The 14,177-nt window shown below is 37.8% G+C and overlaps 1 protein-coding gene across 1 annotated transcript in view; it reads left to right on the top strand.

The window, feature by feature from the left end:
* Positions 1-6,127: 6,127 nt before the first annotated feature.
* Positions 6,128-14,177, top strand: part of PTPN20 (protein tyrosine phosphatase non-receptor type 20) — a gene marked incomplete at both ends in the record, with an annotated part of 28,371 nt that continues 20,321 nt past the window's right edge. The window contains one exon of the mRNA XM_080823215.1: positions 6,128-6,182. The remainder of the gene's footprint in view (positions 6,183-14,177) is intronic.

Genomic DNA, 14,177 nt, shown 5'->3' on the forward strand with positions numbered 1-14,177 from the left:
GAATTTCCCTTATGGTTAATGAGGATGAACACTTTTTCGTGTATCTATTAGCCATTTATATGTCTTCTTTGGAGAAGTGTCTGCTCATGTCTTCTGCCCATTTTTTGATTATCTGTTTTTTGGGTGTTGAATTTGGACCCTCAACTCTATTGTCTGATAGTTTTAACATTTATGTCATATCTCTGTCTGGTTCTTTTTTTTTTTTTAATTTTTATTTATTTATTTATTTGACAGACAGAGATCACAAGTAGGCAGAGAGGCAGGCAGAGAGAGAGGAAGGGAAGCAGGCTTCCTGCTGAGCAGAGAGCCTGACTCGGGGCTCGATCCCAGGACCCTGGGACCATGACCCGAGCTGAAGGCAGAGGCTTTAACCCACTGAGCCACCCAGGTGCCCCTCTGTCTGGTTCTTTTTATTGCTTTATCTCTTGACTTTTTTTTCCCCCTTTTACTTGCTGCTTTGTGTGCATATAATTTCTTTGTTGAAATCTGGGTGTCTTGTGTTTTGAGCCTGAGGTAAATAGGAATAGACATGCCTCTTCTTTTTGTAGGCCTTCAGTCTCTTGAGTTGAGTCAATTTAGTTAGGACTTGAGCAGGGTTTGGGTTTTAATGTTGCTGTTCTTACTCTTAGTGTATCACCAGCTTCAAATTCCTGTGTTGTTACCTTGTGCTTAGAATGGAAGATGCCAGAGTTTTTATTTCAATGTCTACCCTTTGCTTAAATCTCCCCATTACCCCTGCACCTCAGAGAAGGTTCCTGTCCATGACCTTGTTTATTCCCCAGCAATAGAGTGCTCTTATTTGTAATATGTTACTTGCTAACCAGTCGGGGGGGGGGGGAGTACATTCTCTCTTGTCCTTGTTCAGTATCAATTGTAGGCAGGTGCAGGTGTCCCTGGTTCTTAGGATGGTGCCCTTAATTACTTGTCCTTTCTTTAGGGTAGAGGATATGTTATAGGCTGAGCAGAGGATGATTTCTCCCCTCCTAATTCCCAATGTTATTGTGTCTTAACCTGTGCTTTGTGGATAATAGGGTTTGCTGCCCCTTTCCCAGTTTATGCGTTTGATCCTTAGGGGAGATAGAGAAAAAGGAACTGAATGAGGCATTGTACCTTTCCTGTAGAAGCTTCTGCTTCCCTCTCCAAGCTTGTATCATGAGGGAAAGATTTCTTGAGTTCCTCACCCTATCTTAAGTTTTTCTTCTGAACTTCTAATGAGGCCCTTACATGTGCTATCTTTTGTTTTTGTTTTTTTTTAAGATTTTATTTATTTATTTGACAGACAAGAGATTACAAGTAGGCAGAGAGGCAGGCAGAGAGAGAGGAAGGGAAGCAGGCTCCCCGCTGAGCGGAGAGCCCAATGCAGGGCTCAATCCCAGGACCCTGGGATCATGACCTGAGGTGAAGGCAGAGGCTTTAACCCACTGAGCCACCCAGGCGCCCTGTAGATTTATTGCATTTTGGTCAGTGAACATGATCTGTAAAATTTCAGATATTTGAAATCTAGACTGTCAACATGGCCTAAAAAATCATCATTAAGGGGCGCCTGGGTGGCTCAGTGAGTTAAGCCTCTGCCTTCAGCTCAGGTCATGATCCCAGGGTCCTGGGATTGAGCCCCGCATTGGGCTCTCCGCTCAGCGGGGAGCCTGCTTCCCTTCCTCTCTCTCTCTCTCTCTCTCTCTGCCTACTTGTGATCTCTCTCTGTCAAATAAATAAATAAAATCTTTAAAAAAAATCATCATTAAAATAAAAAACCTCCATGTGTACTATTAAATAGCATGTATTTGCTTCTGTTATTTTTGGTTATACATGTATAACTATATAATGTATATCAAAATACTTATTATCTATAATTATATTGCATGTTATATATATATTTTTAGTCTTAATAATTATATAGAGCCTCTCTGTCCTTGGCGGGTATGTGTGTGTGCGTGTTGTGTGTGTGTCTGTATGTGCATATGTGTACTTGATCTGTTTGAGTAGGATGTGTGTTAGACTCTCCACATCTTCTCGTTTCAAACTGCAGGGACTTTCAAATACTTGGTCTGAAGGAGGGCAAAATTCTTCACTTTTTCCCATCCAAGTCTTGTTTGTATATGCTTGCCTTGGCATAATTGTCACTTCATATACCTAATTCACACTATAAAGCAGAACACTTCTCAGTCTATAGCATCTTTTATATTTATAACACTTAACATTTTTTTTTCTAAGAATAGTGGGTTTTGTATAATTTCAAAGTACATGATCATGATTTTTCTGAAACAAGGATTCTTTCTTTCAAAGTAATAGGCTCTTCACTTCTGGAAAAATAAATTTCCAATAATCCTTAAGTGTCTGTGTCTTCACTTAAGAGAAAACACAACAAAATAAAATCTCCCTTCATATACATATGAGTAACTTAAAAATGTGAATTTTTCTTTTTCTTAGGTATACGAATTGTTTCTGAAAGGGAGCTAGCTCAGTTGGCTCAGGTTCGACCATTACTATTCAATTTTCATGAGCAATCAATCATCAAGGATTGTTTTAAAATGCTTGAGAAAAAAGTAGCAGAATATGAAATCCTCCAGGAATTTATGGTAAATATTTTGGTCTTAACAAAAGTCTAAATGTGATTTTCCACATTACTAATAGAGGAGGTTTTTTCTTTTCCTTTTTTATCTTTTCTTTTAGATTGAGTACTTTTTGTTTTCAAATGTTGTCTGTTTTTAAAGTAATAGGTTTATATAGCAAAAAAAATAAGTTAAATAGCATAAAGAGTTATAAAATGGATAAAGTCTTTGTTTTTCCTCTCTTGAGTTCCTAGGCCTCCTTTCTACTATTAAGTTTGTCATATAAATGTCTGGAAAACTATTGGTCTTTACTTTACTAACTATTCTACCTTTTCTTTCCTTTTTTTTTTTTTTAAGAAAAATACCTCACATAGGAAATAATTTCCAAATATATTATTGGTACATATAGATCTGTCTCATTTTTTATCTCATTATTTTTAAGTGTTGCATAGTGTAGTTAATTATATAGATAAAGACCTTCTTTTCTTTAAGTAGTCCCCTGTGATGAACAAATGTTCAACAGATGAACAGATTGTTCTAGTCTTTGTTCTTTATGAACAGCAACTACCCCCTTTATATGCTTGTGCATATGTATGAGTATTCTTATAATAAGTTACTAAAAACACAACACGTATTTTGTGCTGTCAAATTTTTGATTTTTGCTTATCTCTTATATGACAAATGACTCCGTGTAGATTTATACTGACACTTATTTGAGAACAAGGTAATAGCTTTCCATATGTTTTTAAGCCTTTTATATATATTTTCGGTGAAATGTTAGTTCCGATTCTTTGCCCACTTTTCTGTTTATTCTTTTTCTTATTGATTAATAATTTTATATAATGGAGAAATTGTCTCTTTTGTATGTGCTATATGTGGTAAATTTTCCCCCTTGTTTGTACTACACAGAAGTGTGCATGTACACACATACACATTTAGTTAGAAGAAATAGCTAATTTTTAGTGGTCAGATATGACAATCTTTTGGGACTTCAGGGTTTTCTGCATCCTTTAGATGCCCTTTTCACTCTAGGATCAAAATAATTACTTCATGTCTTTTTCTAATATTTTTTGATTTTTTAAATGTGTAAATCTTTGATCCAGCTAGAATTTAAGGTATTTGGTAGCAACCCAGCATTAGATAGCTATCCTGTTGTCCCCAGATCCTCTTGAAATTGTGCTTCAGTGATATAAAAGGCCACTTTTATTATATACTGAAGTTCTCTGTAAATTTTAATTTATTCTTGGATTTCTTCCATTGATTTGTTTATTCATGTACTAGTACCAAACTCTTTTAATTAGTGTAGCTATGCTATCTTTTATTATTTGTTAACACTAATCTTCCCTTAGTACTCTTCTTCTGCAAAATTATTCTGCTTTTCCTATAGATATTTTTCCAAGTTAATTTTATAATTGGTTTGCATAAAGATAAGAAAGGTAAAAATCTGATCTACTATCCTACTGCTTAAAGCATTCACTAGCTTCTCATTTGCCATGCCACTAATTGCCAACACTTATTTAAAGACTGGTGGTGCCAAGAGTTACTGAAGAGCTTTTGAAAAGTACAGAGTCTCAGGCTTTATCCACAAATACTCTAATAGAGTAGAACTGGATACATCTCCACTTCTTTTGTATCTGAAACAAGGCCTTCCTGGGTAGTTTTAGTTTCCCTCTGGGCTAGATTATGTTCTCTCTGCTCTTGTTACCATGTATTTACTTTATTTGCCCAAGAGGAGATGTATGCCCCATGCCTTTATTCCTGTCCTTTCTGCCTGGAGAGATAACCTGCTCACCTCTGCTCTCCTTTCCTTCCACACACACAGACTTTCATATGACTAACTTCTGATGGCAGTCATCAGCATCTTGTGGCATTGATCACCCCTCTGACTGGTCTGAGAGCTCCTTAAAGACGGGGCCATTTTCAGACTCATCTTTTTATTCCAATATCTAGAAAAGTGCTGAGTATGTACCAAATGTTCAGTCAATGTATACTGAGTTCACACTTGGTAATTAAATTTTTTTGAAAGGAAGAATTCTTTTATGTATGTATGTACGTATGTATGTATGCATATTTTTATTATGTTATGTTAGTCACCATACAGTACATCATTAGTTTTTGATGTGGTGTTCCATGATTCATTGTTTGCATATAACACCCAGTGCTCCATGAAATCCGTGCCCTCCTTAATACCCATCACCAGGCTAACCCATCCCCCCACACCTCTCCCCTTAAAACCTTCCGTTTGTTTCCTAGAGTCCATAGTCTCTCATGGTTCATTTCCCCCTCTGATTTCCCCTCATTCATTTTCCCTTCCTTCTCCTGATGTCCTCCATGCTATTATTTATGTTCTGGAAATAAGTGAAACCATATGATGATGGACTTTCTCTGCTTGACTTACTTCACTCCCCTCCAGTTCCATCCATGTTGACGAAAATGGTGGGTATTCATCCTTTCTGACTGCTGAGTAATATTCCATTGTATATATGGACCACATCTTCTTTATCCATTTGTCTGTTAAAGGGCATCTTGGCTCCTTCCACAGTTTGGCTATTGTGGACATTGTTGCTATGAACACTGGGGTGCATGTGCCCCTTCTTTCACTACGTCTGTATCTTTGGGGTAAATACCCAGTAGTGCAATTGCTGGGTCATAGGGTAGCTCTATTTTTAACTTTCTGAGGAACCTCCACACTGTTTTCCAAAGTGGCTATACCAGCTTGCATTCCCAGCAACAGTGTAGGAGGGTTCCTCTTTCTCCACAACTTGTCCAACATTTGTTGTTTCTTGTCTTGTCAATTTTTGCCACTCTAACTTCTGTAAGGTGGTATCTCACTGTGGTTTAGATTTGAATTTCCCTGATGGAAGAATTCTTTAATTAGTATCCTAGCTATAATTCCTTCATGGGGCAAGGAATAAATTGTGAGACTTTTTTTGTTTATATATTTATATATTTTTCTTGCTGTTATTTTATTATTTTTGTTTATAAAATGATAGATTAATGAATAGGTCCTAAGAAGGGAATATTCTTTATTGTTTTTTTGTGTGTGTGTGTGAAAAGGAAAAATATTGAAGTTCAAGGGGAAAAGTATGTCCAGAGAGATTAGTCTGTTCTTTTTTTTTTTTTTTAAAGGGATATTACTTATTTATTTGTCAGAGAGAGAGAGATACATAGAGAGAAAGAGCACAGGTGGTGGGGGGAGCGGCAGGCAGAGGGAGAAGCTTAGCAAAGAGTCTGATGTGGGACCTGATCCCAGGACTCTGGGATCATGATCTGAGCCAAAGGCAGACGCTTCTGACTGAGCCACCCAGGTGTCCGGAGATTAGTATTTTCTTATCAAGCAGATTGTTGATTGATATCTCAATTTTGAGATGTTTTAATAGTACTTTTTAATGGGATTCTGACTTCACTTATCATACAGCACATTTAACATCGGGTCATGCCATATAGAGGTTTAAGGATCATGATCCCTGAGCAAGAGCAGATTTTTTTCTTTTTCGTTTTGTTATAGTAAATGCATGATTTATATTTCTTACCTTTTAAAGACTTTAGGTAGTAAGAGCCTACCTGATGCATTCAACTCGGGGAATGAGCTACGCAACAGAGAAAAAAACAGATATCGGGATATTCTTCCATGTAAGCTAAAAATGGTTTTGATTATTTTCTGTTTGGGAAAAGATAAAAAGTGGGTTGTGTGGCTTTTAGTACTAGGCGTTTTGATCTGTGACTGTGATGAAGAGCTCTGGCAGCTAGCAGTGGGTAGCCTGGGCATATTCTTCAAGACGCTACGATACATGTTGAATTTCAAGTCTGGCATTTGAGTAGCTATCATAAGGTTATTTATAGACATCCCTCAGCCTTGTCCTTATGCACATGCTACTTCTCAGACCATGAACCATCTAAAATACAAAGTCTAGTAGCCTGAGACATCTGTCACTTTTGGTAACCTAACTCCTAATCACCTTTCTTGGCTGTTTTGTTTAGATATACAAATACAATTGGGCTCTTTATTTTTTTTTAATTTTTATTTATTTTTAAAATTTCTTTTCAGTGTTCCAGAGTTCATTGTTTATGCACCACACCCAGTGCTCCATGCAATACATGTCCTCCATAATACCCACCACTAGGCTCACCCAACCTCCCACCCCTCTCCCCTCCAAAACCCTCAGTTAGTTCCTCAGAGTCTATAGTCTCTCATGGTTCACCTCCCTCTCCAGTTTCCCCCAACTCCCTTCTCCTCTCCATCTCCCCATGTCCTCCATGTTATTCCTTATGCTCCACAAATAAGTGAAAACCATATGATAATTGACTCTCTCTGCTTGACTTATTTCACTCAGCATAATCTCTTCCAGTCCCATCCAGGTTGATACAGAAGTTGGATATTCCTCCTTTCTGTTGGAGGCATAATACTCCATAGTATATATGGACCACATCTTCTTTATCCATTCATCCATTGAAGGGCATCTTGGTTCTTTCCAGTTTGGCAACTGTGGCCATTCCTGCTATGAACATTGGGGTACAGATGGCCCTTCTTTTCACTACATCTGTATCTTTGGGGTAAATACCCAGTAGTGCGATTGCAGAGTCACAGGGAAGCTCTAGTTTTAATTTCTTAAGGAATCTCCACACTGTTCTCCAAAGTGGCTGCACCCACTTGCATTCCCACCAACAGTGTAAGAGGGTTCCCCTTTCTCCACATCCTCTCCAACACATGTTGTTTATTGTCTTGTTAATTGTGACCATTCTAACTGGTGTAAGGTGGTATCTCAATGTGGTTTTGGTTTGAATCTCCCTGATGGCTAGTGATGATGACATTTTTTCATGTGTCTGTTAGCCATTTGTATGTGTTCATTGGAGAAGTGTCTGTTCATGTCTTCTGCCCATTTTTTGACATGATTATCTGTTTTGTGTGTGTTGAGTTTGAGGAGTTCTTTATAGAACTTGGATATCAGCCCTTTGTCTGTACTGTCATTTGCAAATCTCTTCTCCCTTCCATGGATTGCCTTTTTGTTGTGTTGTCTATTTTCTTTGCTGTGCAGAAGCTTTTGATCTTGATGAAGTCCCAAAAGTTCATTTTCGCTTTTGTTTCCTTTGCCTTTGGAGACATATCTTGAAAGAAGTTGCTGTGGCCAATGTCGAATAAGTTACAGCCTATGTTCTCCTCTAGGATTCTGATGGATTCCTGCCTCACGTTGAGGTCTTTTATCCATTTCGAGTTTATCTTTGTGTATGGTGGAAGAGAATGGTTGAGTTTCATTATTCTACACATAGCTGTCCAATTTTCCCAGCACCATTTATTGAAGAGACTCCACCCCCAAACTACTAGAACTCATACAGCAATTCAGTAATGTGGCAGGATACAAAATCAATGTATAGAAATCAGTTGCTTTCTTATACACTAACAATGGAAACACAGAAAGGGAAATTAGAGAATCAATTCCATTTACTTTAGTACCAAGAACCATAAGATACCTGGTAATAAACCTAAGCAAAGAGGTAAAGGATCTGTACTCAAGGAACTACAGAACACTCATGAAAGAAATTGAAGAAGACACAAAAAGATGGAAGACCATTCCATGCTCATGGATTGGAAGAATAAACATTGTTAAAATGTCTTTACTGTCTAGAGAAATCTATACTTTCAATGCCATTCTGATCAAAATTCCACTGACATTTTTCAAAGAGCTGGAGCAAACAATCCTAAAATTTGTATGGAAATAGAAGAGACCCTGAATTTCTAAGGAAATGTTGAAAAAGAAAAACAAAACTGGGGGGCATCACGTTGACTGATTTCAAGCTTTACCACAAAGCTGTGATCACCAAGACAGCATGGTACTGGCACAAAACCAGACACATAGACCAGTGGAACAGAGTAGAGAGCCCAGATATGGACCCTCAACTTTATGGTCAACTAATCTTTGACAAAGCAGGAATAAATATGCAGTGGAAAAAAGACAGTATCTTCAATAAATGGGGCTCTTTATATACTTTCTCCTGGACAATAAAACTTCCAGGCTACCCTCCCAACAAGAGGCTGCTCTTTGTGTGTCTCTAAGGGCCCTCCACATTGCTTTCCTCTGCTGGGTGAAGCTAATTTCCCTCTCCTCCCCAGCCAGTTACTCACAGGATTTCTCTATCCCAGGCCATCCAAAGAGCAGAAACAAAATACAACACACTTTTAATCTTAGGTAGGAAATGTCATTCTATGCCTCACATTCCTTTCAAAGTAAAAAAATTTCCAAGTTACTTTACCGTTTTTCTTCCTCCATCTTGACCTTTCTCCTTTCTACTCTATCTTACTTAATATAACCACCCTGTTGCCCAAGCGAGAAGACTTTGAGTCTCCTGCGATATTTAAAAGTGGTCATAAAGTCCTTTTGATTCTACTTCCTTAATACCTCCGGAATCCGCCCCCCACCCCATCTCTCAGTTCCCATGGCTGCTAACTGAGATTGAATCTGCCTGTTTCATCTCTCAGCTGGTCTGTCTTCTTCACTGCCTCCATGCCCAACTACTCACAGCAGCTACCGAAATGATTTTCCTAAAACACAAATCCCTTCAAAATCCTTCTTTGGCCATTCTAACTGGTGTAAGGTGGTATCTCAATGTGGTTTTAATTTGAATCTCCCTGATGGCTAGTGATGATGAACATTTTTTCATGTGTCTGATAGCCATTTGTATGTCTTCATTGGAGAAGTGTCTGTTCATATCTTCTGCCCATTTTTTAATATGATTGTCTGTTTTGTGTGTGTTGAGTTTGAGGAGTTCTTTATAGATCCTGGATATCAACCTTTTGTCTGTACTGTCATTTGCAAATATCTTCTCCCATTCCGTGGGTTGCCTCTTTGTTTTGTTGACTGTTTCCTTTGCTGTGCAGAAGCTTTTGATCTTGATGAAGTCCCAAAATTAGCAAGACAGGAAACAACATGTGTTGGAGAGGATGTGGAGAAAGGGGAACCCTCTTACACTGTTGGTGGGAATGCAAGTGGGTGCAGCCACTTTGGAGAACAGTGTGGAGATTCCTCAAGAAATTAAAAGTAGAGCTTCCCTATGACCCTGCAATTGCACTACTGGGTATTTACCCCAAAGATACAGATGTAGTGAAAAGAAGGGCCACCTGTACCCCAATGTTCACAGCAGCAAAGGACACGGTCACCAAATCGTGAAAAGAACCAAGATGCCCTTCAACGGACCAATGGATAAGGAAGATGTGGTCCATATACACTATGGAGTATTATGCCTCCATCAGAAAGGACGAATGCCCAACTTCTGTATCAACCTGGATGGGACTGGAAGAGATTCTGCTGAGTGAAATAAGTCAAGCAGAGAGAGTCAATTATCATATGGTTTCACTTATTTGTGGAGCATAACAAATAACATGGAGGACAAGGGTAGATGGAGAGGAGAAGGGAGTTGAGGGAAATTGGAAGGGGAGGTGAACCTTGAGAGACTATGGACTCTGAAAAACAACCTGAGGGTTTTGAAGGGGCGGGGGGTGGGAGGTCGGAGGAACCAGGTGATGGGTATTAATTAGGGAGGGCACGGATTGCGTGGAGCACTGGGTGTGGTGAAAAAACAATGAATACTGTTACGCTGAAAAGAAATAAAAAATTAAAAAAAATCCTTCTTTGGCTCTCTGTTATTATTGTGGTAAAGCACTTTAGCAGGATGGCATAAACTTCACCTTTCTCAGCTCAGCTGTTTCACAGACTTCTTTTGGTTTCTGGAATTCCTTCACTTTCTCCTGTCTCCAGGCCTTTGAACCCACAATTCTTTCAAGAACCATCCATCCTCCCTTTTTTCCTGAGGTGATTCTTGCTGTCTTTCAGAGCTAACTCAGCCAGACCCTCCTTGTTTTCCTCAAAGCTTGGTTTGACTGTTTCTCCAATAGCCTCATACCATCTTGTGACTGCTCGTCCCAACTTATCAAATTATCTTTTAATTATCTCCTTATGTTCCTGTTTCTCCCACTAGACTTGAGGTGGTTATGATAGAAATTGCAGAAGAACAGTGACTGTCATAATTGGATCAATACCTTTATGTTTAGTTGGTTCATCCAGGTGTAAAACAACTTTATGATTATAAAATTAATAAGTACCTTCCCAGATAATTAAGATATTTTATTTTGCTACCTTCTCTGGGGAGAATGTACAGAAATACATTGATGAATGTTTCTGAAATCATGATAATGAACCAGCATTAGACATTATAAGAGATAATGCCAACAATTTGGTGCTATTCTGAGAGATCAAAGTACCAATTGTATAATTCCCATCCCTGTATGTGCAATTATCCCTCAAGAAACCAAATAAATGCTAACAAGCCTTTAAAATGAGGCTCCGGGGGCACGCTTCGGTGGCACAGTTGGTTAAGAGTCCAATTCTTGGTTTCAGCTCAGGTCCTGATCTCTGGATCGTGAGATTGAGCCTCACGTCAGGCTCTGAGCTCAGTGCAGAGTCTGCTTGAGATTCTCTGTCCTTCTCCCTATGCTCTTCCTGCTCATGCTCTCTCTCTAAAAATAAAATAATTTTTTTAAAGATTTTATTTATTCATTTGATAGACAGAGATCACAAGTAGGCAGAGAGGCAGGCAGAAAGAGAGGAAGGGAAGCAGACTCCCTGCTAAGCAGAGAGCCCAATGCAGGGTTCCATCCCAGGACCCTGAGATCATGACCTGAGCTGAAGGCAGAAGCTTTAACCCACTGAGCCACCCAGGTACCCCCTAAAATAAAAATCTCAAAAAAAAAAAGAGGCTCCAGGGATTTTAAGAAGCTTGTTTTAGAATATAGGGTACATTTAACATTTGATCTGGCTTTAACTCTTTACTCTGGGTACAAGAAGAGTAATAACTAAAGAGAAAAGAGATGCAAAGATATGAGCAATAAAGTTCAGTGATTAAAACTAGGGAAAACTTTTAGTTTAGTTTTTTTAGTGAAACTTTTTGCTTTTCTCTTAAAATCAATGGTTATTAAGCCGAGTTCTGTTTCAAAGTCCACTGATTTATCTAACTTATGCCACTGTGTAATTTAATCTCAAATAAGCCTATTCAAGTGACAGTCATAGAAAGTTTCTTTGATTTCTTTGCCACACATTTCTTGAATTAATAGAGAAGATTCCTAAGGAATCACATGAAGAAAGCCAGAGAAATAATTAATTTTTCCCTCTTTTCAAATGCTGAGAAGACTAACTGGAGGATTCACACATCTTAGGGCATTGCAAGTATATACAGTCCTCACTCTCCATGGCTCCAGTACTCACGAATTTCAGTGAGTGTGTTTAAAGAACTCCGGTCCCTCAACAACATAATTCAAATTTCAGTAATCACAATATATTAAAGGAGGAATTGCATAAAGTACAAACTTCACGTCTAACTCTTCAGTCTGCAGATCACTATGTAAATAACAGATGCTCATCATGATCACTGAATAATCATGTCACTTCTTTTTTTTTTTTTTTTTTTTTTTTTACTCCTTTTAAAGTATGTCTCCAGTTGGTCACTCTGTATCTGTTGTTCAGCTCATGCACAGACAGCAAAGCATGTAGTTGTATTGCCTCCTTATTTTTCGGTGATAAAACCTCATTACATTTTGTAAAAATGAATTATCAAAAGTTTATTGGTCAACAAAGATGAAATTGAAGCAAAGAAAGGAAAAGTAGTAATACTGGGGGTGAAATTCTGATAGAATGTGAATAGTTATAGAAGAAATAGCTGCCCTGGAAAAGATTATGGAACAATCATAATTTTTCCTATTGATTATTAAGATCTTTAGTATAGCTTCAGCTTGCGTGGTCATATTTATGGCCCTATACTACTATGCAAGGAAAGAATGGGCCTCATTATGTAGTCCAAGTATTTTTAGGTGTAAAGACAACAACTTGCATTTCTATAACACTTTACAATTTGCAGAGCATTTTAAAATCCATAATCTTATGTAATCTTCATAAAATATCTCTGAAGTAGACCATTGGATACCATAATTCCTACTTGACAGCAGAGGGAATAAGCTCTGAGGTTAAAGGTATTTTGAAAGCTAATAAAGGAAGGGGGGACATACCAGAGGTCATGTTCTCTGACTTCTGGCCGAATACTTATCTGTTACTTATCTTTTGGTTAGGATCCATTCAGATGTAACTAATAATGATAATGACTTAGATTTCTAGTAGTTTTCCACCTTACAGAGCATGTTTACACTTATATTTCATTAAGTGCTGCCTACAGTCATGTAGACGTAGATGATAATATCTGAATTTAAGATGCAAGTGATGAGATAAGGATAATTTCAACAAATGGTTCTGGACAATTGTATATTCCTATACTAAAAAATGAACTATACCCTTACTTCACATCTTATATAAAAATTAACTCAAAATAGATCATAGACCTAATTTGAGTTAAAACCGTAAAACTTCTGAAGAATACTTGAGAAAAATTTAATGTCCTTGAGTTTGGAATATTTGTTTTTAATAGGACACAAAACCCCCAAACTATAAAAGAAAAAAAGCAAATCAGACTTCTTTAATTATATATATATACACACATTGCCCTTCAAATACATATATTGCCCTTCAAAGTACGCTGTTGGGAAAATGAAAAGGCAAGCAACAGACTAGGAGAAAAATACATTCAAAACATTTATCTGACAAAGGACTTGTACTTAGAATATATAAAGAATTTCTACAACTCAATAAGAGGACAAATAACCCAACAATAAGTGAGAAAAAGACTTGAGTGGCTGCTTCAAAGAAGATGTATGGGTGACAAATATTGAAAAGCTGTTCAACATCATTAATCATTAGGAAAAAAAAAACCTATAGTAAGATACATTTCACATCTGCTACAATAGAAGAGTTTAACAATTTCTTATAATATTAAGCATGTGTCTACCACAGGAGTTAGCATTTCTACTCCTGTGTATTTACCTAAGAGAAATTGAAGAATGTATCTACATATAGACACATAGGTTAATGTTCATATCAGTTTCTTTGCAAAAGCAAAAACCTGAAAACAACCCAATATCCATCAACAAGAGAGTAGATAAACAAATTTGGTACGCCCGTTCATTGGGTACCACTCAGCTCTAAAAAATAGTAAACTAATGATACAGGCAGGAGCAAGGATGAATCTCAAAATAATGATATGGAGTGAAAGAAGCCAATCAAAAGAGTGTATACTGTACATTATCTACTGAACTGTGTCCCTTCAAGATTCCTGTGTTAAAGTCTTAATTCCTAGTACCTCAAAATGTGACTGTTCTTGGAGATAGGGCCTTTAAGGAGGTGATTAAAATAAAATGAGGCCCTTCAGGTCCCTAATCCAATCTGCCTGATACTCTTGTCAGAAGAGAAGTTAGGACACTTGAAAGACAGTAGGGATGTATGGACACAGAGGAATGTGGGGGCAACATGAGGACAACACAAAATGAAGGCCTGTTCAAGCCAAGGGGAGGCCTTACAAGAAAGCAACCCTGCTGATGCCTGGGTCTTGGACTTGTAGCCTCCAGAACTGGAAAAATGTCTGTTGTTTAAGCTATCTAGTTTATGGGTGTTTTTTTTTGTTTTGTTTTAAGATTTTTATTTATTTATTTGACAGAGAGAGAGAGAGAGAGATCACAAGCAGGCAGAGAGGCAGGCA

The sequence above is a fragment of the Martes martes genome (assembly GCF_963455335.1).
Source record: "Martes martes genome assembly, chromosome: 14".
Classification (NCBI taxonomy): domain Eukaryota; kingdom Metazoa; phylum Chordata; class Mammalia; order Carnivora; family Mustelidae; genus Martes; species Martes martes.